The 22,348-nt window shown below is 40.8% G+C and overlaps 1 non-coding gene across 1 annotated transcript; it reads left to right on the top strand.

The window, feature by feature from the left end:
- Positions 1 to 8,841: 8,841 nt before the first annotated feature.
- On the top strand, positions 8,842 to 8,945 carry LOC117530173. The gene has a single exon (XR_004566210.1). It is a non-coding gene; the product is annotated as a U6 spliceosomal RNA (small nuclear RNA).
- The last annotated feature ends 13,403 nt before the right edge of the window (positions 8,946 to 22,348 follow it).

The raw sequence follows: 22,348 nt of genomic DNA, 5'->3' as shown, positions 1-22,348 counted from the left end.
ACAACACTGTTAACATGAACCACAATAACAACATTTAAAACCCTGAACTCCCATGGTGCATTGTGGCACAATGTCCATTGTTTACTGGTTAGCTAAAATTCCAAATTTCTCCAAAAATATTTGTCCTATCAACTTTTCATTTTCGCAGAGTTCATCCTTTACCAAAAGTACATAAGCATACCTAATGGAAAATGTTAGCTCTCCCCAGGTTCTGCGTGATTGAAGCTATACACATGCATGCACACACACACACAGAGGCCACTTGGCTGTTATAATATAGATTATATATTTAATGTACATAAATTTAGAATGTGTGTCTAGAAAATCAGTTTTGTCAAACAGATGGATGCTGTTTGTATGCAAATCAGTAAGTATCAGCTGTTGTTAAATTGCACATTCTCAAGCACATGCTGTGAACGTTCATGGTCTTTTGCGTTAATGATGTTTCAAGTTTAATGAATCGTGGAGTGTCCTTGCTTCAAGTGGAGGAGTTTAAGTATCTCAGGGTCTTGTTCACGAGTGAGGGACGGATGGAGTGTGAGATCGATAGACGGATCGGTGCAGCATCTGCAGTGATGCGGTCGCTGTATCGGACCGTTGTGGTGAAGAGAGAGCTGAGTAGGGGGGCAAAGCTCTCAATTTACCAATCGATCTACGTTCCGATCCTTACCTATGGTCATGAGATTTGGCTCATGACCGAAAGAACGAGATCGCGAGTACAAGCAGCCGAGATGAGTTTCCTCCGCAGGGTGGCTGGGCGCTCCCTTAGAGATAGGGTGAGGAGCTCAGTCACTCGGGAGGAGCTCGGAATCGAGCCGCTTCTCCTCCACCTCGAAAGGAGTCAGTTGAGGTGGCTCGGGCATCTTTTCCGGATGCCCCCTGGATGCCTTGCTGGAGAGGTGTTCCGGGCACGTCCCATTGGGAGGAGGCCCGGGGAAGACCCAGGACACGCTGGAGGGACTACATCTCTCGGCTGGCTTGGGAACACCTTGGGGTTCCCCTGAAGGAGCTGGGGGAGGTGTCTGTGGATCGGGAGGTCTGGGTGGCTTTGCTTGAGCTGCTGCTCCCGTGACCCGACTCCGGATAAAGCGGAAGAAAATGGATGGATGGATGGATGGATGAATCATGTATTATTTAGTGTTTTAATAGTTGCATATCAGTTTTATATAGTGTTTAAAACATTTCATATCCATCACAGATTAGATTAAAATTGTAATATTAATATTTTACAATATTAGGTTCAATTAATTAGGTTCAACTTCAAAAATTTGCAGCCCTCTCAATGGTGCTCCCCGGCTGTCCAGTGGTGGAGAAACACTGGTCTAGGCTTCAGCATCACATTTAGTTGAGAAAAACAAATGATCATATGAAAACAAAAGGGTTCCCAGACCTGACTTTTTTCAGGGCTTGGACCCCAACCCTCAAAACAAATGTCAATAAAAAATCTAAATAAAATAAAATCAGCACAATAGCATTTATCATGGTTCAGGTTGATACATTATGTGAGCATTTATAAGCATGAAAGTACCAGAACATGCAACATGCCAAACAGGCTGTTTTAGTGTTAGACAAGCCCACTAGCAAAACAACAGACCCCAAGCACTTTTTTAGTATCTCACACTACTTAAGTGCTGACGGCTTGTCGAATGCACTTTGCCAGCTTCAGAAATGATGATTCAGGCCTTCTTGGGTCAAATTGAGATGGTTTAGACACGTGCAGAGGGACCCAGGGTATACAGAGAGATGGATGCTGAGGATGGAGGAGAAGAGGGAGACCAAAGAGGAGGTTTGTGGATGTGCTGAGGGAGGACATGCAGGTGGTCGATGTGACAGAGGAAGATGTAGAGGACAGGGTGAGATGGAAAGGATTGATCTGCTGTGGCGCCCCTAACGGGAGCAAGGGTCAACTCAACTCAACCTTTATTTCTATAGCACAATTAAAGTGACAGCAGTCAACCAAAGCGCTGTTAAAAAAAAAAAAAAAAAAATGGGCACTAAGTTACACCCAATTGTAAATAAATAAAATTAAAAATAATAAAATTACAACAAGCAATAAATCAAATAAAAGACAAAGTAAAATATAGTGTGAAAAGTACTAGGAAACAGAGATGTAATCACTCAGTTTGGGAAACACCAGAGAAAAGAAATAGGTTTTTAAAGAGGCTTTAAAAGTCTCTAGGGACAGGGATGATCTATTAAAGGGGAGACTAATCCAGAGCCTGGGGGGCCGCCGCTGCAAAGGCTCTGTCACCTCTCATCTTTAATCTGGTTTTAGGCACCTCCAGCAGTAGTTGGTCAGAAGACCTTAAGGCTCTGTTTGGGATGTAAGGATAAAGAAGCTCTGAAAGATACACTGGGGCCAGGCCACTGAGGGCTTTAAGAACAATTAAAAGAGGTTTAAAATCAACCCGGTAATAGACCAGAAGCCAAGGAGCCAAGACCAGTGTAATGTGGTCGGACTTTTTCTTCCTCAAAAGAAGATGAGCAGCAGCCTTCTGAATAAACAGAAGGCGGTTTAGAGAGGTCTGATCCAAACCAACGTACAGAGACTTACAATAATCTAGTCTACTTGTGACGAAGGCGTGAATAACCTTCTCAAGGTCAATCCTAGAGAAATATGGCTTGGACTTGGCTAAGAGACGGAGTTGGAAGAAACTTGTTCTAACAACAGCACTGATCTGCTTATCAAATTCGCTTATCAAATCATAATGCACACCAATTGTTTGCAAGCTGACTTGAGACTTGCAGATTGATGACTTGAGAATGACTTAACAGTGACTTTGTCGCACTTCTGGTACCTTCACTTTGGACCATAAGAACAATGTGCTACTTCCCTAACCATGATAGGTGCAGTGGTGGGCACAGATAGCCAAACAATTAACTTTGATAACAGATGATCAGATAACTGAATAACTGATAACTGTTTAACAGTTTAACTGATAACTGGTTTATTTTTGATAAAGATAAATTGATAAACCACCCAAAAATGTATCGGACGTTACAGATAACCGATAGATTCCCTGTATTGTCTTTGTTACACTTGCAACTACTAACAAGCTGATTTTGAGTGTTAACACCATGATCGCTTTTGGTAGCATCAAAAGCAACAACAGACCCAATGAGTCAGCACTTCTGTTTTTGAACATCTTGCCCCCTGCTGGAAGCTCCTGTTTACTACATGGCTTCCAGCACAGAAGTAAGCTGATAGGAGCCATGAAGCTCAACTCTCTATTCAATCACAACGCTTCCGTCAGGCCGAGGTCTTGGAAAATAAAGCAATGCTGAGTTATGGTTTGGTATATAAATACACTCAAAAATATAAACGCAACACTTTTGGTTTTGCTCCCATTTTGTATGAAATGAAATCAAAGATCTAAAACTTTTTCCACATACACAATATCACCATTTCCCTCAAATATTGTTCACAAACCAGTCTAAATCTGTGATAGTGAGCACTTCTCCTTTGCTGAGATAATCCATCCCACCTCACAGGTGTGCCATATCAAGATGCTGATTAGACACCATGATTAGTGCACAGGTGTGCCTTAGACTGTCCACAATAAAAGGCCACTCTGAAAGGTGCAGTTTTGTTTTATTGGGGGGGATACCAGTCAGTATCTGGTGTGACCACCATTTGCCTCATGCAGTGCAACACATCTCCTTCGCATAGAGTTCATCAGGTTGTCAATTGTGGCCTGTGGAATGTTGGTCCACTTCTCTTCAATGGCTGTGCGAAGTTGCTGGATATTAGCAGGAACTGGTACACGCTGTCGGATACGCCGGTCCAGAGCATCCCAAACATGCTCAATGGGTGACATGTGAGTATGCCGGCCATGCAAGAACTGGGACATTTTCAGCTTCCAAGAATTGTGTACAGATCCTTGCAACATGGGGCCGTGCATTATCCTGCTGCAACATGAGGTGATGCTCTTGGATGTATGGCACAACAATGGGCCTCAGGATCTCATCACGGTATCTCTGTGCATTCAAAATGCCATCAATAAAATGCACCTGTGTTCTTCGTCCATAACAGATGCCTGCCCATACCATAACCCCACCGCCACCATGGGCCACTCGATCCACAACATTGACATCAGAAAACCGCTCACCCACACGACGCCACACACGCTGTCTGCCATCTGCCTTGGACAGTGTGAACCGAGATTCATCCGTGAAGAGAACACCTCTCCAACATGCCAAACGCCAGCAAATGTGAGCATTTGCCCACTCAAGTCGGTTACAACGACGAACTGGAGTCAGGTCGAGACCCCGATGAGGACGACGAGCATGCAGATGAGCTTCCCTGAGACGGTTTCTGACAGTTTGTGTAGAAATTCTTTGGTTATGCAAACCGATTGTTTCAGCAGCTGTCCGAGTGGCTGGTCTCAGACGATCTTGGAGGTGAACATGCTGGATGTGGAGGTCCTGGGCTGGTGTGGTTACACGTGGTCAGCGGTTGTGAGGCTGGTTGGATGTACTGCCAAATTCTCTGAAACGCCTTTGGAGACGGCTTATGGTAGAGAAATGAACATTCAATACACGAGCAACAGCTCTGGTTGACATTCCTGCTGTCAGCATGCCAATTGCACGCTCCCTCAAATCTTGCAACATCTGTGGCATTGTGCTGTGTGATAAAACTGCACCTTTCAGAGTGGCCTTTTATTGTGGGCAGTCTAAGGCACACCTGTGCACTAATCATGGTGTCTAATCAGCATCTTGATATGGCACACCTGTGAGGTGGAATGGATTATCTCAGCAAAGGAGAAGTGCTCACTATCACAGATTTAGACTGGTTTGTGAACAATATTTGAGGGAAATGGTGATATTGTGTATGTGGAAAAAGTTTTAGATCTTTGAGTTCATCTCATACAAAATGGGAGCAAAACCAAAAGTGTTGCGTTTATATTTTTGTTGAGTATAAAATGAATACTGATAGAATAACTCCATTAATGTCAATTCTGTCATTTGTACAAAGTTAAAATACAACATATATCTTTTAATGTTGAATAATGCACTAATTCTGAAGTTATGTAACAAACAGAGACAGATTGCAAAGGATCCTGGGTAAAATGTGCCTCTGCTAAACACTGATTGGTTGAGTCATTCATTATGTAAACAAACACGTTAATGTGACATGTGTCGTGCGTAAAGATAAATGTGCTTTTGTAAAATATTCCATTTTTTTATTTGTAAAAACAGGCATTTTCAAAAAAAAAAAAAAAAAAAAGCCAAGTTGTAATTAGATAACCGTCTGATATAACCGGTGTCAAAAATAAATAGAACACTGCCATGATCTACTGGTGTCAGACGTTCAGTACTTAAGCTGGGTTTACACTGTGCGAGTTTTGGCCCTTTTTCATCTGATTTTTCATTCATGCCGTAATTTTTTGGATCGCACCAAGTTTCAGGTTAATCGCGCATCCTGCATCGTTTAGTATACATGGAATAATGAGCTGTCTTTAACATCTCATGACCACCTCTCACACTGTGCCTGTGCAAACACCATAGACTTGTCTTGTAATGTTTTTTTTTGTTTGTTTGTTTGTTTTGGTTTTATACTTTGATGTCTCCCATCAAGAGTTTTTGTAAATTTAGTTTGAAGAAAAGCATCTGTTTACGTCCGACGTGTGGTTTTTGAACGTACGTGTGTGAGAACATAAATTGTGCACTCTGAACTTTTACACCGTGCGGTTCTGTGGTACAGTTTGAGCTGGAACCAAGTACAGTGATTGAAAATATCAGCCCAGCTTCAGTTTGAATACTGCCGTGAACACTACTAGCCAGTAGATGGCAGTAGAGACTTGCCAAAACAAAATTCCAGATAATCTGCGTCTGCTGCTACTCTGCTACATTTGAGATGCGTGGAATTTAATAAACGCAAACACAATAATGTCTATAAACCCAGAGAATATATTCACAAGAGTTTTAGACATTAGAGTTTAATGATGTTATCCGTGAAGCCTGATCAGAGTGTCTCAAATGCATTTTTCATGTTGTGAACGCACTGAGATTATTCTATACCAATAATGCACCAGGACACAGCATGTCTACACTAAAACTTTAAAAATTAGCGCATTACTTTAAACGTAAAACATATATCTTAAAAATAAAATTAAAAATGTATGCCTCTGGGATGAGTTGGGTGATACTGGCGCCATATCAGTATGGGGTTAAAAGAAATTAGGCATTTTTTGGTGACCAGTTCTCCTTTGCCTGCAGAGGATAGAGTGGTTTCTTCTAGAAGCAGCTCTCCTCTTTTTGCAGAGAGTACAACTACACATCTGCTACAAAATGTTTAACAGGTAGGTGTTCAACTGATTTTAAATTTTATAAGAGTTTATAGCTGTTCAGCTTTGTTTACTGCGTTAACGGTCTAAAAATTATGGGACAAAAATTTATCGGAAGATAATTAGGCCGATTAATGGTTTTCAAAGTTATCTGAAAAGATAATCCGATAATGAAAACATTATCTTCGATAATTATCGGTTATCTGATTATTGAAACTGTGCCCACCACTGGATAGGTGCTATTACAATAAGCTCCTTCACTCCAACTACGCAAGGTGCTTGGACTCTTGATTAGTGAGGCAGCATAGTGAAATAATTACATTTTGTGATAAAAGCATGGAATTTGGCACACATATTCTAAATAAACTGTTTATTTTCAGATATGGAACCATCCTGGAAGTGACCTCTAACCAGAGGTGGGCACAGTTCAGCTAATCTAATAGCAGATAGTTATCGAAGCTAATGTTTTTGCTGTCGGATTAGTTTTAAAACCATCATCGGACCAATTATCTTCCGATAAATTTAGTTCTGATAACTTTCAGTCCAATTTCAATTTTTCAATTTATTTTAATTTATATAGCGCCAAATCACAACAGAGTTGCCTCAAGGTGCTTCACACAAGTAAGGTCTAACCTTACTAACCCCCAGAGCAGCAGTGGTAAGGAAAAACTCCCTCTGAGGAAGAAACCTCAAGCAGACCAGACTCAAAGAGGTGACCCTCTGCTTGGGTCATGCTACAGACATAAATTACAGAACAATTCACAGAAACAAAACAATTCACAAAACAAATACAACCCCTGGCAAAAATTATGGAATCACAGGCCTCAGAGGATGTTCATTCAGTTGTTTAATTTTGTAGAAAAAAAGCAGATCACAGACATGACATAAAACTAAAGTCATTTCAAATGGCAACTTTCTGGCTTTAAGAAACACTATAAGAAATCAAGAAAAAAAGATTGTGGCAGTCAGTAACGGTTACTTTTTTAGACCAAGCAGAGGAAAAAAATATGGAATCACTCAATTCTGAGGAAAAAATTATGGAATCACCCTGTAAATTTTCATCCCCAAAACTAACACCTGCATCATATCAGATCTGCTCGTTAGTCTGCATCTAAAAAGGAGTGAACACACCTTGGAGAGCTGTTGCACCAAGTGGACTGACATGAATCATGGCTCCAACACGAGAGATGGCAATTGAAACAAAGGAGAGGATTATCAAACTCTTAAAAGAGAGTAAATCATCACGCAATGTTGCAGAAGATGTTGGTTGTTCACAGTCAGCTGTGTCTAAACTCTGGACCAAATACAAACAACATGGGAAGGTTGTTAAAGGCAAACATACTAGTAGACCAAGGAAGACATCAAAGTGTCAAGACAGAAAACTTAAAGCAATATGTCTCAAAAATCGAAAAATGTACAACAAAACAAATGAGGAACGAATGGGAGGAAACTGGAGTCAACGTCTGTGACCGAACTGTAAGAAACCGCCTAAAGGAAATGGGATTTACATACAGAAAAGCTAAATGAAAGGCATCATTAACACCTAAACAGAAAAAAACAAGGTTACAATGGGCTAAGGAAAAGCAATCGTGGACTGTGGATGACTGGATGAAAGTCATATTCAGTGATGAATCTCGAATCTGCATTGGGCAAGGTGATGATGCTGGAACTTTTGTTTGGTGCCGTTCCAATGAGATTTATAAAGATGATTGCCTGAAGAGAACAGCTAAATTTCCACAGTCATTGATGATATGGGGCTGCATGTCAGGTAAAGGCACTGGGGAGATGGCTGTCATTACATCATCAATAAATGCACAAGTTTATGTTGATATTTTGGACAATTGAAAGGATGTTTGGGGATGATGAAATCATTTTTCGAGATGATAATGCATCTTGCCATAGAGCAAAAACTGCAAAAACATTCCTTGCAAAAAGACACATAGGGTCAATGTCAATGAGCAGATCTGATTTGATGCAGGTGTTAATTTGGGGGATGAAAATTTACAGGGTGGTTCCATAATTTTTTCCTCAGAATTGAGTGATTCCATATTTTTTTCCTCTGCTTGGTCTAAAAAAGTAACCGTTACTGACTGCCACAATCTTTTTTTCTTGATTTCTTATAGTGTTTCTTAAAGCCAGAAAGTTGCCATTTGAAATGACTTTAGTTTTGTGTCATGTCTGTGATCTGCTTTTTTTCTACAAAATTAAACAACTGAATGAACATCCTCTGAGGCCAGTGATTCCATAATTTTTGCCAGGGGTTGTATACAGGAAATGCTGTTGGTGCACAGGACAGGAGGCTCACCAGCACAAATACAACTCCCATCTCTGGATGGAGCTGCACGTTAAACAGAGAGAAAAAGCAGAATCAGGCATCAGAAAGACAAGAAATACTGTATAATTTTCCAGCATTAAACAACAAGAAAAACAGAGAAATACTAAGGTGATCGCCGGCCACTAGCCCTAAACTTCACTAAAAGACCCAGAATTTAGGTAAAGGTGAGGCCGCGGCACGCTCCGTTTCCTAATAAAATGACTTGAAAGAGTAAAAAGCGTGTTACGACAGTAGCACATATACGAAAATTGGAACGATACAGAGATTAGCATGGTCCCCTGCGCAAGTCTGACACGCAAATTTGTGAAGCGTTCCATATTTTTTTTAAAATATCTCCAAGTCAGACATTTTGTGAGGTCAAACTCTGTTAGTTTTCCTTTGTGTCCCTCTAAGAATATGGTGGATTCAATTCTGGAGTGCAAAACTTTTCCAAAATGGACACTCAGCAGGATTTACAAACTGCTGAGCTATCACTATGAGACAAGTTTGGACTCCCTTAAACACAAATGGGAGCCGGACTTAGATGAAACCATATCAGATTCAATGTGGGGAATCATTATCAAGAACATTTATTCATCTCCAATATGTCTGAGACATTCTGTTCTTCAGTTTGAAGTCGTCCATCATCTGCACTGGTCTAAGGACAAACTGTCAAAGTTTAAACCTGACCTGGACCCGGCCTTGATACATGGCAGCCATGTCTATCTTATTTTGAGAGTTTGCCTGCAGACGTTTTAGTTTAAATACTATCAGGGTCTGTGATGCATACTAACATACAGTACTTAAGATTGTGTTTGTGTGTCCTTAGATGCCTGTACAGTTTAGTTATTATTATAGTTGATCTGGTTTAGAAGGGGTGAGGCGGGAGGGTTATTTTAAGTTTGTGTTCTTTGTTTGTTTTGTGTGTAAAAATGGAAAAAACTAAAAAAAATACTTTGATCAAAAAAAGAGTAAAAAGCGTAAAACAAAACTATACCAGTATGCTAGCCATATGAAAGGGAAAATAAGTGCATCTTAAGCAGTGGCGGCTGGCCCATAGGGGGCGCTCTGGCGCTGCCCTCCTAGATGTGGAGAGGAAAAATCATAATATATATTTAAAAAGTATTATCAATGTCAGTTTTACTTAGTAGTATGTGCCTACATGTAATATGAATGATTAAAACAATACTTCCTCCAACTGACTCTCATTCAACAGTGCATTTCCACCAACAGAAGCAGAAAACGTATCATTCCTCGTCTTGGGCGATCATTCAAAGCGCCCTTGAAGTGCAGCGAAATCACCAATTGTATGTAGTTGCTAGGGAAAATTAATAAATACTTGGCAAATCAGCATTGCCAAAATTAATGGCTTTGGGGCGCCGGTCAGGCAGGAAGAGATATGGCGACGTTTGGGTAATATTTATTTATTTTTATTTTGTCTCCGTGTGTTTTGCTGAAGTAATTTGAAGAACTCTGGGACACCTGCTCGTTATGTCTTCCGAGGTTTAAAACGGGACAAAACTCATCAAATCAATGACACCAAAGTTTGGCGGGGATCCTTTTGGAGGCGCATGGAGGTGCGCACATCAGATCTTTCTCGTGGTTTAATGACAATTGCACATCCCGGTTGGAGGAGAGACTCATTATAAACCGTGTCAGGCTTCATTCACACTGTCAGCGCGCACACGTCACGGAGGCTGCTGATCTGCGCGGATGGAAAGGAGCGCATCAGGTGAGCTGACGAGCTGCTCGGATTTATTCCCGAATGTTGCTCCTGGTGTGGAAACGAGGGTGAAAATTTAAGATAAAACAAATGAGTGATGTTCTTTTGTTTGTTTTAGGGGATCAAAGCTGTGATCTCTATTGGGACAGCAGACCAGTTATAACGGTAATAGGGGAGGCCCGGGCTGTTTGTAACAGTGTTCAAAGGTATTTTGATTTCACTTTACAAGTTTATGAGGATCAGTTCACAGAAGTGAAATATTCTTTGGAGTATTCCACACTCTAAAACAAATTATTTGCTCAGTTTAAAAAACAAAACAAAACCCTAAAATAGCAATTTGCATGTTTTTTAAAGAAATTCTAACTCAGCCACTGAGTTCACACAAGACACTTATAGTCAGACAAACCCAAGTTTAGCAACGCATTTAATTAAGTGGTTTTGTAAACTTAATTTGCTTTGTCCTCTACACTGTTAATTAATTTTAACCAATTTAATTTAAAGGTTTTGGTGTTATTAGTTAGTCAAGTTATTTAAGTTTTTCAAGCTTCTTTAGTTTGCCTCCATTCCACTCATTAATGTTCATGCAAAATATTACCTTAATTTTCTCTCGCTCTCTCTCTCTCACACACACACACAAACATTTTCTCTCTCTCTCTCTCTGAAGGTGGTGTGAACATTGTCGTATGTACATAGTGTTCTTTTGTCAATTGAAGAATTTTTCCATATTTTGAAAGAGTGTAAATTTGGTGATATTTTCTATTTTGTTAAGGTCGGTGTCATTGTGAACCCCAGGATCTGTTTGTCTGAAGATAATGGCAGTTCAGTACAGTTTGGTGTACTATGTGTGTAATTGGTGTCAAATGGTGAAATGTTCTTTGCTCAAGAACTTGAGTGTTGTATTTGATACTGTTCCTTTCCAAAGTAGAAATGGGGCCTAATATAGCTGTAAATGGTTAACTTTATCTGTAAAACTGCTGATTTTGAGAAGGACATGAAATGATTATTGTGGAATTGTAGTAATTTTCCGACTGTTCACTTGAATGCCTGTACTGGACAAGGCAAGGGAATCTATTGGCACAGCAGCCCCACCAGCCGCCACTGATCTTAAGTCTGGACTTGAAAGTCTCCACAGAATCTGACTGTTTAATTGATGCAGGGAGATCATTCCACAGAACAGGGGCATGATGAGAGAAAGCTCTGTGACCTGCAGACTTCTTATTCACCCTAGGGACACAAAGTAGTCCTGCACCCTGAGACGGCAGAGCCCAGGCCAGTACGAAAGGTTTAATTAAGTCAGGTAAGTAGGGAGGTGCCAGTCCGTGAACAGTTTTATAGACGAGTAGCAGAACCTTAAAATCTGATTTCACTGGGACAGGAAGCCAGTGAAGGGATGCCAAAATGGGTGTAATGTGGTCAAACCTTCTGCTTCGTGTCAAAAGTCTGGCTGCAGCATTTTGAACCAAATGGAGAGCCCTAATGCTGGACTGCAGTAAATCAACAAATAGAACACTGCAGTAGTCCAATCTAGAAGAGATAAACACAAGGACCAGGGTCTCAGCATCAGCCATAGACAGGATGGGACAAATCTTCACTATATTTCACAGGTGGAAGAAAGCAGTCCTTGTAATATTTCTAATGTGGAGGTCAAAGGACAATGTAGGATCAAAAATTACCCCAAGGGTCCTCACTTTGTCAGTGTGATGTATGACACATGAGCCTAGGCTGAGCATTAACTGGTCAAATTGATGCTGATGTCTCAATGGACCAAGAACCATCATTTCAGTCCTATCAAAGTTTAAAAGTAGGAAGTTTCTAGACATCCAACTTCTCACTGTTGCAAGGCAATCTTCTAAAGATTTTATGTGAACTAGATTACCAGCAGTTATTGGCATGTATAACTGAGTATCATCAGCATAGCAGTGAAACATAATCCCAAAACGCCGTAATATGTGCCAAGTCTGATAACATATTTTTTGCTGGTAAAGTTTAATGGTCAAAAAAGTTTGTAAACCCTAAAATCAAACATTTTAGTCCGTTTGTTGAGTTTTTAGCAGACTGGCTGCCTGTCGCTTGCTGATGACATCATCAAGCGCAAAACGTGATTGGCCGCTCGATGCAGGGAGCATTGTGGGTAGTGTAGTTCAGGTTCACTTTGGATGTTACAGTGACTTGTCCACTCGACACAAAAACAAAACAGACTAATTTTAACATTATTTTATTTCTTTGTGGCTTTAATTTAATCGCCAAGACTCGGTGGGGTTGAGAAGCTCTCATGGCGTAGCTGTGTGTACAAAGGGAGGGACTTTTCTTCACCTTTAGTCACTGCTTTGGATTTTTTTTTAAAAAAGGACACTTTATGTGGATTATTTATTCAGATGAATCCCACTGAAACTAACAGGTAAGAATTTATATTTACTACGTGTATTTTATTCTGCCAATCAATGCATTAATGGATGTATTTTAGTTGTTTAAGCCACAGGGTTCAAAGCGTGTGAAAAAAGTGGCAGCTTTTTGCTGTGACTTCTACATAATACTGTGTTTCATTGCTTTTGAAAGATGATGACAGTGTTTGGGGTTTTATTTTTTTATTTTTTTATTTTTGTGTGTTCTTTGTGTTTGTGATCCTTGAATTTACCCAGCAGCCCCTGCCTTGCTTAAAGTGAAACTGGTTTATCAGAAGCCGACAGCGTAATCTGATGTGGCCGTGTCCAAACCAATAGTAATAGTTATCGGTTATCTGTAATAAATATAATTTTTTTTTTTTAGCAGTTTAGCAGTTTATCGTAATAAAAGATAACTTTTCTGTTATCTGATTAAAGGTTATCAAAGATAACTTTTTGGTTAGCTGTGCCCACCACTGCCTCTAATGAGCTACAGGGATCAATAAAGAATTATACAGGGGTCAAAGTGTAAAAATGTTCCAATTGTGTTGAAAGTGACCACATTATTTGTCTGATCATTACGATTCCAAACATATATAGTTTGGACAATCTATGACTGAATGTTATGGAGTTATGGGGTAAAAACAACAATAATGGTGACAAAGGTTAATATTTCAGTTTGTACAGGGGTCAAAAGTTTAAGTTACTTCACTTTTGGTAAAAAGTGATGCAAATTATTGGTTGAGCTAATAGGATTAATAAATGGAACAGTTTTGACTGTGTTGAATGTTTGGTCTCCAAAGTAAATGTCAAACAAGTTTGATGTCCATTTGATGTCTATGACATATGTTACCCTGTAACATGAAAACTAAGAATGACAGATGGTGCAAACTATTCCTTATTAAAATACTATTAACTCAACCAATAATTTGCATCATTTCTTTTATACCAAAATTTGAGCAGATTTAACTTTTGACACCTGTACAAACTGAAATTGACCTTTGTCAAACTTTTTGCTTGCTGTTTTACCCCATAACTCCAGAACATTGAGTCATAGATAGTCCAAACTATACCTTTTGTAATCTTTATGATTAGACAAATAATGTGGTATATAATGTGGTATATTTTTCAATATGATTGGAGCATTTTATCAAATTGCTGTCACGGTTGACATCTTGAGACTCATGACGGCTCAATATCTGGTTTTATTTGGAGTACCTTTGGCTATAGGTGTGCCAAATTCTCTGCTTTTATCACAAAATACCCAAAGGTGATGGAAATTTTAGCTAAGCTGCACCACTAGATATCAGGGATCATGTTTTGTGTTGCCTTCAGGTTTAACTTCCTGCGTGCGGAGTGCTGTTGTCTTGCTTCCTGTGTGGGAGGTAAATCCTGCCTTGAAGTCTTTCCTTATCTCTAATCCATTTCACAATCCTAATGATTCCATCTGTTACCGCTATGAATGCTAATGACGATCTAATGCTTCCTGCCATGGTAACAATTTCCAACAGCTTCCCTGCTGTGGTTAATTCAGCTGTTGAGAAGCTTGATAATGTTAGACTCTGTGATGAATCTGAGAGCTACCCACAGACATTTAATGAGCCGTTGGCATTTATTGAGACAGAAATACTTCACATTTCCGCCCACATTTTAGGCGTTTTATTGACGTGATCACCCTGAGAGACAAGAAATGAGTGTAGCAACAAGAGGTGATAATCAATCTAAAATGGCAGCTCACAGCGTGGGTCAGACCCACACACCAATGAGATCTGCAACAGGAGAGACACATATTTGGAATGAGTTTCATCTGGGGGGACACAGATCAATATTCAACAATGTAACACACTTAAAACATCTCATAAGATGTATCTCACAGCAGTATATTACTATCAAATTAATATTGAGGAACTTTGTTGAAGGTTGGAGAGTTGGGGGTACTCAGGGTCATCCCCGTATGAACTCTTACTTTACAGCAAATGAATCCAGCGTCATTGCCAAACTGGGCTTTTGGACAACAGAGGTCAACATGATTTTTTAAAAAGGGATCATATTATATAAAATCTGTATATACTGGCTGGCATGGTGGATTAGTGGTTAGCACTATTGCATCACAGCAAGAAGGTCATGAGATCACTACCCACTTGGTACTTTCTGTGTGGAGTTTGCATGTTCTTCCCGTGTCTGCGTGGGTTCCCTCATGGTGCTCCAGCTTCCTCCCACTTCTAAAGACATGCAGGTTTGGAGAATTGGTGGCTGTAATTTGACTGACAGATTTGACAGTCTTGCATCCTGGTCAGGGTGTACCCTGCGTGATGCCCTATAATATGATGATGTATGTTGAAGTGAGCCTTACCTGAGCAAAATTTATTCCTAAGATGTCTCATTTAACTCTGCTGTGAGATATGTAATAAATGGTCTGGCACAGCCAAAATAAACCAGAACTAGTCCACTGACAGTGTGGACGACCTCTGCCTGTGGTGCTGATGCCTGGGATGCCTGGACTATGCTTGAAGAGTGGATCTGAAGACACCCCCCCCCCCCCCCCAACCAACTGGTGCTGTCCAGGACATCTCTGTGGACTTAATAACTCTCAATATTTTATGTTCCTCTGTATTGTTAAAAATGTTTTTTTTTTTTTTTTATTAGTATGGCCAAAGCAGTGGGTCACCCATTTGAGTCTGGTCTGCTTGAGGTTTCTTCCTCAAATCATCAGAAGAAGTTTTTCCTTACCACTGTCACCTGGGTGCTTGGCTCTGGGGGTTGGTAAGGTTAGACACCTTACTTGTGTGACGCGCCTTGAGCAGTGGTGGGCACAGCTAACCAAAAAGTTAGCTTCTATAACTGTTAATCCGCTAACTGAAAAGTTAACTTTTCTAAAGCTAAACTGCTAAACCCCTAAACATTTTAGTGGAAGTTACAGATAAAAGCGAAACCAATAACTTTCAGTATTGACTCAGGTACACTAGCAGCTACTGACACAACAGTGAGCCAGCGCTTTTGTCTCAGATCAGCCTTCTGTCAGCAAAAGAGACCTGGTGGCCAGAGAGAAAGGAAAAGGGAGAGAAGAAAGAAAGAAAAGGAGAAAAAATCATTTATTTTCCACATGATACAGACTTGCAGGCGTATGACAGGAGTCATGCACAGGCAGACAGTTTTGACTTATGGTTAAAGTTTTAAACAAACTAATTTCACACATGTTATTGAAATTAATGTCACCTCTGTTGTTTTACAAAGTGAAAATATCAGCTATATGTTTTAGTTTTAAAGTAATGCACTAATTTGGAAGGTTTTATTGTTTACAGACACACAGGCTGCAGTGCATTATGAGAAAATTAGTTTCCTGACATCAGTGGTTGGTCGGTATAACACACAACTTACTGAAAAGTGTGTGTTGGTTTTTACAAATAAATCTGTACTTGTCTTTTTATATGTCTTTTTTCATTTGTAAAAAAAAAGGGCAATTTGAAAACTGAAAATTCTGTTTAAGTGATTCAAGACTTTTAGCAAATGTGTGGCAATTACTATTCACAATGGCATGAATGCTGCCATCTACTGGCAGTTTAGATAAACTAAGTTTTTTATATGGGTGTTGGTTATCTGTAAATAATTTAACACTAGGACTGCTTGCAAGTTAACTTCTTTAACTATAGCTAGGTTAAGTTAGGTTACTTGATGGCTGAAATGTTGTGCACATGCATCAACCTGGAGATACCCGGATGCACAACACACCAGCTGTGCGGTTTCAGTGGTAGCCAACAACATAAAAGTGGTGTTTGTTAATAAGGATGTTTGTTACCATATATCCAGGTACTTAAGATGCAGAGATGACACTGAAAGGTATTTATGGCTATTTAAGAAAAAGAAAAATCAAAACACATAACTGCAAAAGAGAGACGAGTCAATCGGGTGACCTGGGGAGGTGATGGTCTTGTGGTTAAGCCCAGGGCCTGACTGTAAAATCACTAAGGGCCCTTGGGCAAGGCTCTTATTCCCCTAGTTGCTCCCGGTGTGTAGTGGGCGCCTTGTATGGCAGCAGCGTGACATCGGGGTGAATGTGAGGCATTGATGTGTAAAGCACTTTGAGCATCTGATGCAGCTGGAAAAGAACTATATAAATGATGAGATTTATTGTCATTGTCATTACACAAGTGCAACAACCACAAAATTACACTCTAATTACCTCAGACAAGATACAGCAATTAATCCACAATTATTACTTGTTTACCGTAATAAGGGCACACATCAGAATTAAAGACAACACATATACATTTGACATTGTTTATGTGCACTAAACTTGAGGCAGTCCGTCATCCGAATTGAGTCAAAGTGGGTGAAGGCTGCAGCAGGAGGGGCCCACGCTGCCCAGCTTGGGGGGTTGAAGGCTGCAACAGTAAATACAGGGCTGCCTTTGAGGTGGCAGGGAGGAAGCCAGGGTGAGGGGAGTGGAGCGACACAGGGGGATAATAGGTATGGAAGGAGGGAGACATGCGTCGTGTCCAGATGAGTTAAGCTTCTGTCAGTTTCTGTCCGTGTGTGTAAAGTCTGATGTTGCTAGGCAACAGCAGGCTGGGGGGTGTAGATAGATGAGAAGGGGGAGCCGAATTCCTTCACCAAGGCTGTAGATCCTTCTGGGGGAAGAACAGAGTATTTGGCCTTCAGGAGCCGATAAGGCTGCCATGTTGAGGCAGACGATACAGAATTCCATTTACTGCCCCTCTGACTGTCTAGAGTCCAAATTTATGAAGAATATTCTCCGGTCATCAGCAGCACATTCCTTTGCAATGCAGCATATATTCTCCGAGATGGTATCCATTAGGGATGAGCGAGTGCATCAGTATCTATATTTGGTCAACCATCTAAATGATCTGTATTTGTACTCGGAGTGGGCGGGGCCTAAACCAGAAGTTGGAGTGGTTTGACCGGAAATGGGTGGGGCTTACATCTATACATTATTTTCTGTCTGAAATTGATATGGAGTGATCAGAAGTTGCTATGTTTATTATTTATTTGAAAACTATTTACAGAACAGCATCAAAATTGAGATTCAAATCAATGATTCTGATCACAAAAGTAAGAGAACTATTTACAGAACAAGTTTTTTATGAACTCAGAACATGAATATTCTTAAGTGTATGAATGAATATTTACAGAACAGCCTCAGAATTGACATTCAATGTTTTTGATCACAATATTAAAGGAACTATTTACAGAATAAGTTTTTTATCAACTCAGAACATTCTTAAGGGTATGAATGAGTAACAGAATAACCTCAGAATTGACATTCAATGTAGTAGGACATTATGGACTAAGTATGCATGAACAAGAATTGTTATAATCAATACAACTTTCTTTATTATTATTATTATTATTATTATTATTATTATTATTATCAAACTGTGATTTTTTTTATTTATTTTTTTATTTTTTAATTTTTTTTTTATTTTAAAATTATTTCTTTATTTTTACTACCTAACGTTCTTGGGATTTTGATTAAGGTGTCTGTGCGTGTCTGTCTGTGTGCGTGTGTGACTGAGGGAGAGAGATTAGATTAGATATACTTTATTGATCTCACAGTGGAGAAATTACGTTTACATTCCAGTTACCTCAGACAGCAATTAGTCCACAATTATTACTTGTTTACCGTAATAATGGCACACATCAGAATTGAAGGCAACACATACACATTTGACATTGTTTATGTGCACTAAGTTTGAAGAAGACCGTTATCCGAATTGAGGCAAGTGGGTGAAGGCCACGTAGCAACCCTGAGATGCGCCGCACCATCAGCTTGGGGGGGGGGGGCTGAAAGGGGTGTGTTGATGGGGGAAGGAGGGGGTGGGGGGGAGGGAATGGAGCATTCTTCAGTCCTGTAAAAAGGAGTTTATTGTCTTTGTAAGATGAGATAGCCAATGTTCCCCAGGCCGAAACAAATCCCTCTGGAGGAAAAACAGTCAGGCAATTTGACCTTCAGGCTTGATAAAACTGTAATGTTATGGTTACAGCAGTGAAAAACAGCGAGGGGCTGTGGTTCTTGATGCCGCCGTCTTGCTAATTTTCCGGTAGATCAGGGCGACACATAAGCCAAAAAGTACCAGCCCTGCCACCATGAGACCAAAAATGAGTAAATCCTCTATGTCCTCAACGGAGAAAGGCACCAAGCATGCAACAAGCCAAGACCCACAGGAGTCGAGGACATAGCCCGCAGGATACGTTCCATCTGGGCAGGTAGGATCCCCCGGTTCTCACCTTCTTGTAGAAAAAAATGTTGTCAGTAGCGTTCAGAGACCAGCTGATCAATTCCATCGTTAATCCAATGGTAGTCCAATAGATCCAGAATCCAATATAATTTGAGGAATTCACAGTCTGGTGACGTAGGGACTTGAAGGTTAAAGGCAGAGAACAGAGATAAGGGAGAGTGGAGGAGATCCGACCGCCCTCGTCGGAGTCCCAAGCTGAAATAAGGTTGTTCTAAAAACTGTTTATTTTTAATGATCTGTGTGAACTTGGTGATTCATGCAAACATCCAGTGATGGCAAACAGGGAAATAATATGTCAGCCTGGTTCACTGTATTCTTCTCAAAAGCACCGCGTTCAGTACAAGCAAAGTTTTCCAACTGACTTTATATCACCACACAGCAAACAAACGGTTAAAAAAAAAACCCTTTCAGTTCTGTCTTGTCAAATGCACCGTGTTGTGTGGGCTGTTGAAGAGGAGGTACTGCTGGCCCACCACCAGAGGGCGCCCTGCCTGTTGGTGGGTTTCAGGCACCAGAGGGCGCAGTGGCCTGGTCGGATCACCAGGGGCACCTGAGCTGTCAGCTGTCATCCATCACCTCATCACACCATTCCATAAAAGCCTGGGAGAGACACCATAACTCTGCAGAGTTATCAGCTTATCTTACAGGTAAACTTCTCAGCCGTTATTTTTGCTTCTGAACTCTTTGCAGTCGTAACCTTGTGTATACTTGCAGCTTGGAGCTGGTTTTGTGGAAGTTTGGAGGAGCTGGCGTTTCCACTCCTCAATTTCCTAAGTATTACATTAGGCACTGCACGTGCTCAGTTTTCCTGCTCTCTGGGAGTGGAGGATTTACCCTCAGGACGGAACTGTGTTTTTGCTGACTGTTTGCTGGGTGTACACACACCCACCATTAACCTGTGTTTGCTCCTGCCAGCAGTACCGGATCTGACAGCTGGAGCAGTATCCACCTGGGGATTCAGGACTTGGCGGCTCCTGTGTGTTGCAAGTCTCCATTGGCGGTGGAACTTCGTGGGTCTCTTCTCTGGATAGGCGTCTCCTACCCTCGGGCCTGCCCACGCGTCACCGTTTTTGGATTGACAGTCTAAAGCATATTTGGTTATTTGTGCACTTTTGCAAAATAAATTATATTTATTTGGGAAATCTATTGACTGTTCATTTACACCCCTTGGCATGGGTCTGTGCATTCACTTTCCCCAACACCGCGTACGTTATGAAACAAGTTCACCAAGTAATGTTAAAAATACTATACAAACCAAAAAAGAGGTGAATTGAAGAAAAATTAAGAAGCACAGCAATGTGAGCTGGAGTCAAGCCAAACACAGACAGAGAGATCCTGTGTGTCTGTGTGTGTGCGTGAGAACCTGCAGACAGACGTGTCTGTGTCTGGAGAGGCGGGCGCTGTGTGTGACTGGCCAATCACTGAGCATGAAGACAGTCAGTTAGCCAATCAGGATTTTCCTTCAGCATGAGTACAGATATTGATGAGTTTTATTCGGATCATGCCCGTGCTCGGCAAAAATGCTTTATCTGTACCGGATACTCATCTGAAACGAGCATCCGGCTCAACCCTAGTATCCATTTTGCGTTTGAGTTCAAGAGTTCACATAGTCTGAGATTAAACAGCATTGCCCAACTCATTAATCATGACAGACTGATGAGGGGACGAGATTCTGTAAGCAGCCATCTTGCTAATATTCCTGTGGGTCAGGGCAGCGCACAAACCAATCATCACCAAACCTCCCACCATAAAGCGAATACAAATAAATCCTCAACGTCTTCCACAGAGAGTGGAGCCAAGCATGTCATACCCCATCTCTCTCAGGTGTAGAAAGCATAGCCCACAGGGTAGGTTCCATCAGGGCATGCAGGGTCCCACAACCCTGATTTCCTTGTCCAAAATATGGTGTCAATAGCCTTGAGAGACCAGCTGATCAATTCCATGGTTAATCCAAATCTTAATTTGAAGAATTCACAGTTTGGTGAAGCTGGGACTTTGAAGGTTGGAGATATAGAACAGAAAAAGGAGAGGAGAGGGGAGGAATGCGACCATCCTTGCCAGAGTCCCAAGCTGACTGGGGAGGTGATGGTCTTGTGATTAAGCCCTGGGCTTGAGACCATGCAGTCCAATTACCATTTATGTGATGAAGTGTACAAATCCTCCACGTACGTCCATGTCGATGAACGCACATAACACGCTACAATCCTAAATGTGATAAGTGACCTTCATATTGTTATACAGATGGAATAACTAGACCCTAAATTGCAGACAGCCACACATTGACTAGGTGAAATAAGTGATTTTATTTAGAAAAAGAGAAGAATCAGAGTCCAAAATCTAGGAATATGTCCAAAAAGTCCTAAGTGTATAACAGGCATGGGGGTAGAGGGGACGAGGCTGGGTGGAGCCGGCACAGGCGGCGCGTCAACAAACTAGCAATGAGTGGATGAATGAGGCAGACTTTTAAAATGCACTGGAGTAGATAATTGATTGCAGGTGCAAGTGGCAAACAGGTCAGCCATGCCCAACCTAAGACTTATAAGACAAACAGAAAAACAGTCAAATCCTCAGACGTACGGCATGTAATACAACAATAGTCCACAGATCCAATATAAATTCAAACCTGTGCACCAAATTCTTGTTTTTTAAAGTCATTAATGATGTATGCTGTATAGTCATTCCACCCAGGCAGAAGAATAGTTCAAGGACATCATTAAAATCCCAAAATTACCATGATATTCATGCTCATGAGTGTATGTAAATTTTAGGCCACAACTGTATGTTTTTTTTTTTTTTGTTTTTTTTGGCTGTTCTGGATTTGCTTGGGTGCAAATTTGCGTGTATCTGTGCCCTTAATGTGCATCTCTGCTCATAATAACTAACAGTAACAGACCAACACCAGTCACATCTTAAGTTTTGAACATACTTGAACTGCTTCAGTGTGGTCTCATCTCACCAAGACTCACATTCCTACAGCAGTTACACTACACATGTTGTAACATGGCATGCATTTCTCTGTTTTAATCAGTCATGTTAAGTTCTCGGAGGTAATCTGTTTTGTGGCGATGCTGCTATTGCGTGACTGTGAATCTCTGCTGCCACATACAGCTGATGATTTCCAGTGCAAAGACTGTTCACAAACTGCCTTCAGGCTGCAAAATGAAATTCAAAATAGCCAAGTCAGGCAGCATTGTGCAGCTGCAACCAGGGGTTTAAATACCAAGAGATAAGCGTTGATGGTCTCAGATGAAGCCCACACGGAAGAAGAAAAAGTTGCAGTTGAGGCTGCTTGAGGCTGGTTCCAAAAGCGAGCAGGTTCCCGTTCAATTCAGTGTTAAAATGTCCAATTTTAAAGTAGAAATAAACATGTTTACGAAAAAGGTTTT

This window comes from Thalassophryne amazonica, chromosome 17 (genome assembly GCF_902500255.1).
Source record: "Thalassophryne amazonica chromosome 17, fThaAma1.1, whole genome shotgun sequence".
NCBI lineage: Eukaryota > Metazoa > Chordata > Actinopteri > Batrachoidiformes > Batrachoididae > Thalassophryne > Thalassophryne amazonica.
This window is presented reverse-complemented; position numbering and strand designations above follow the sequence as displayed.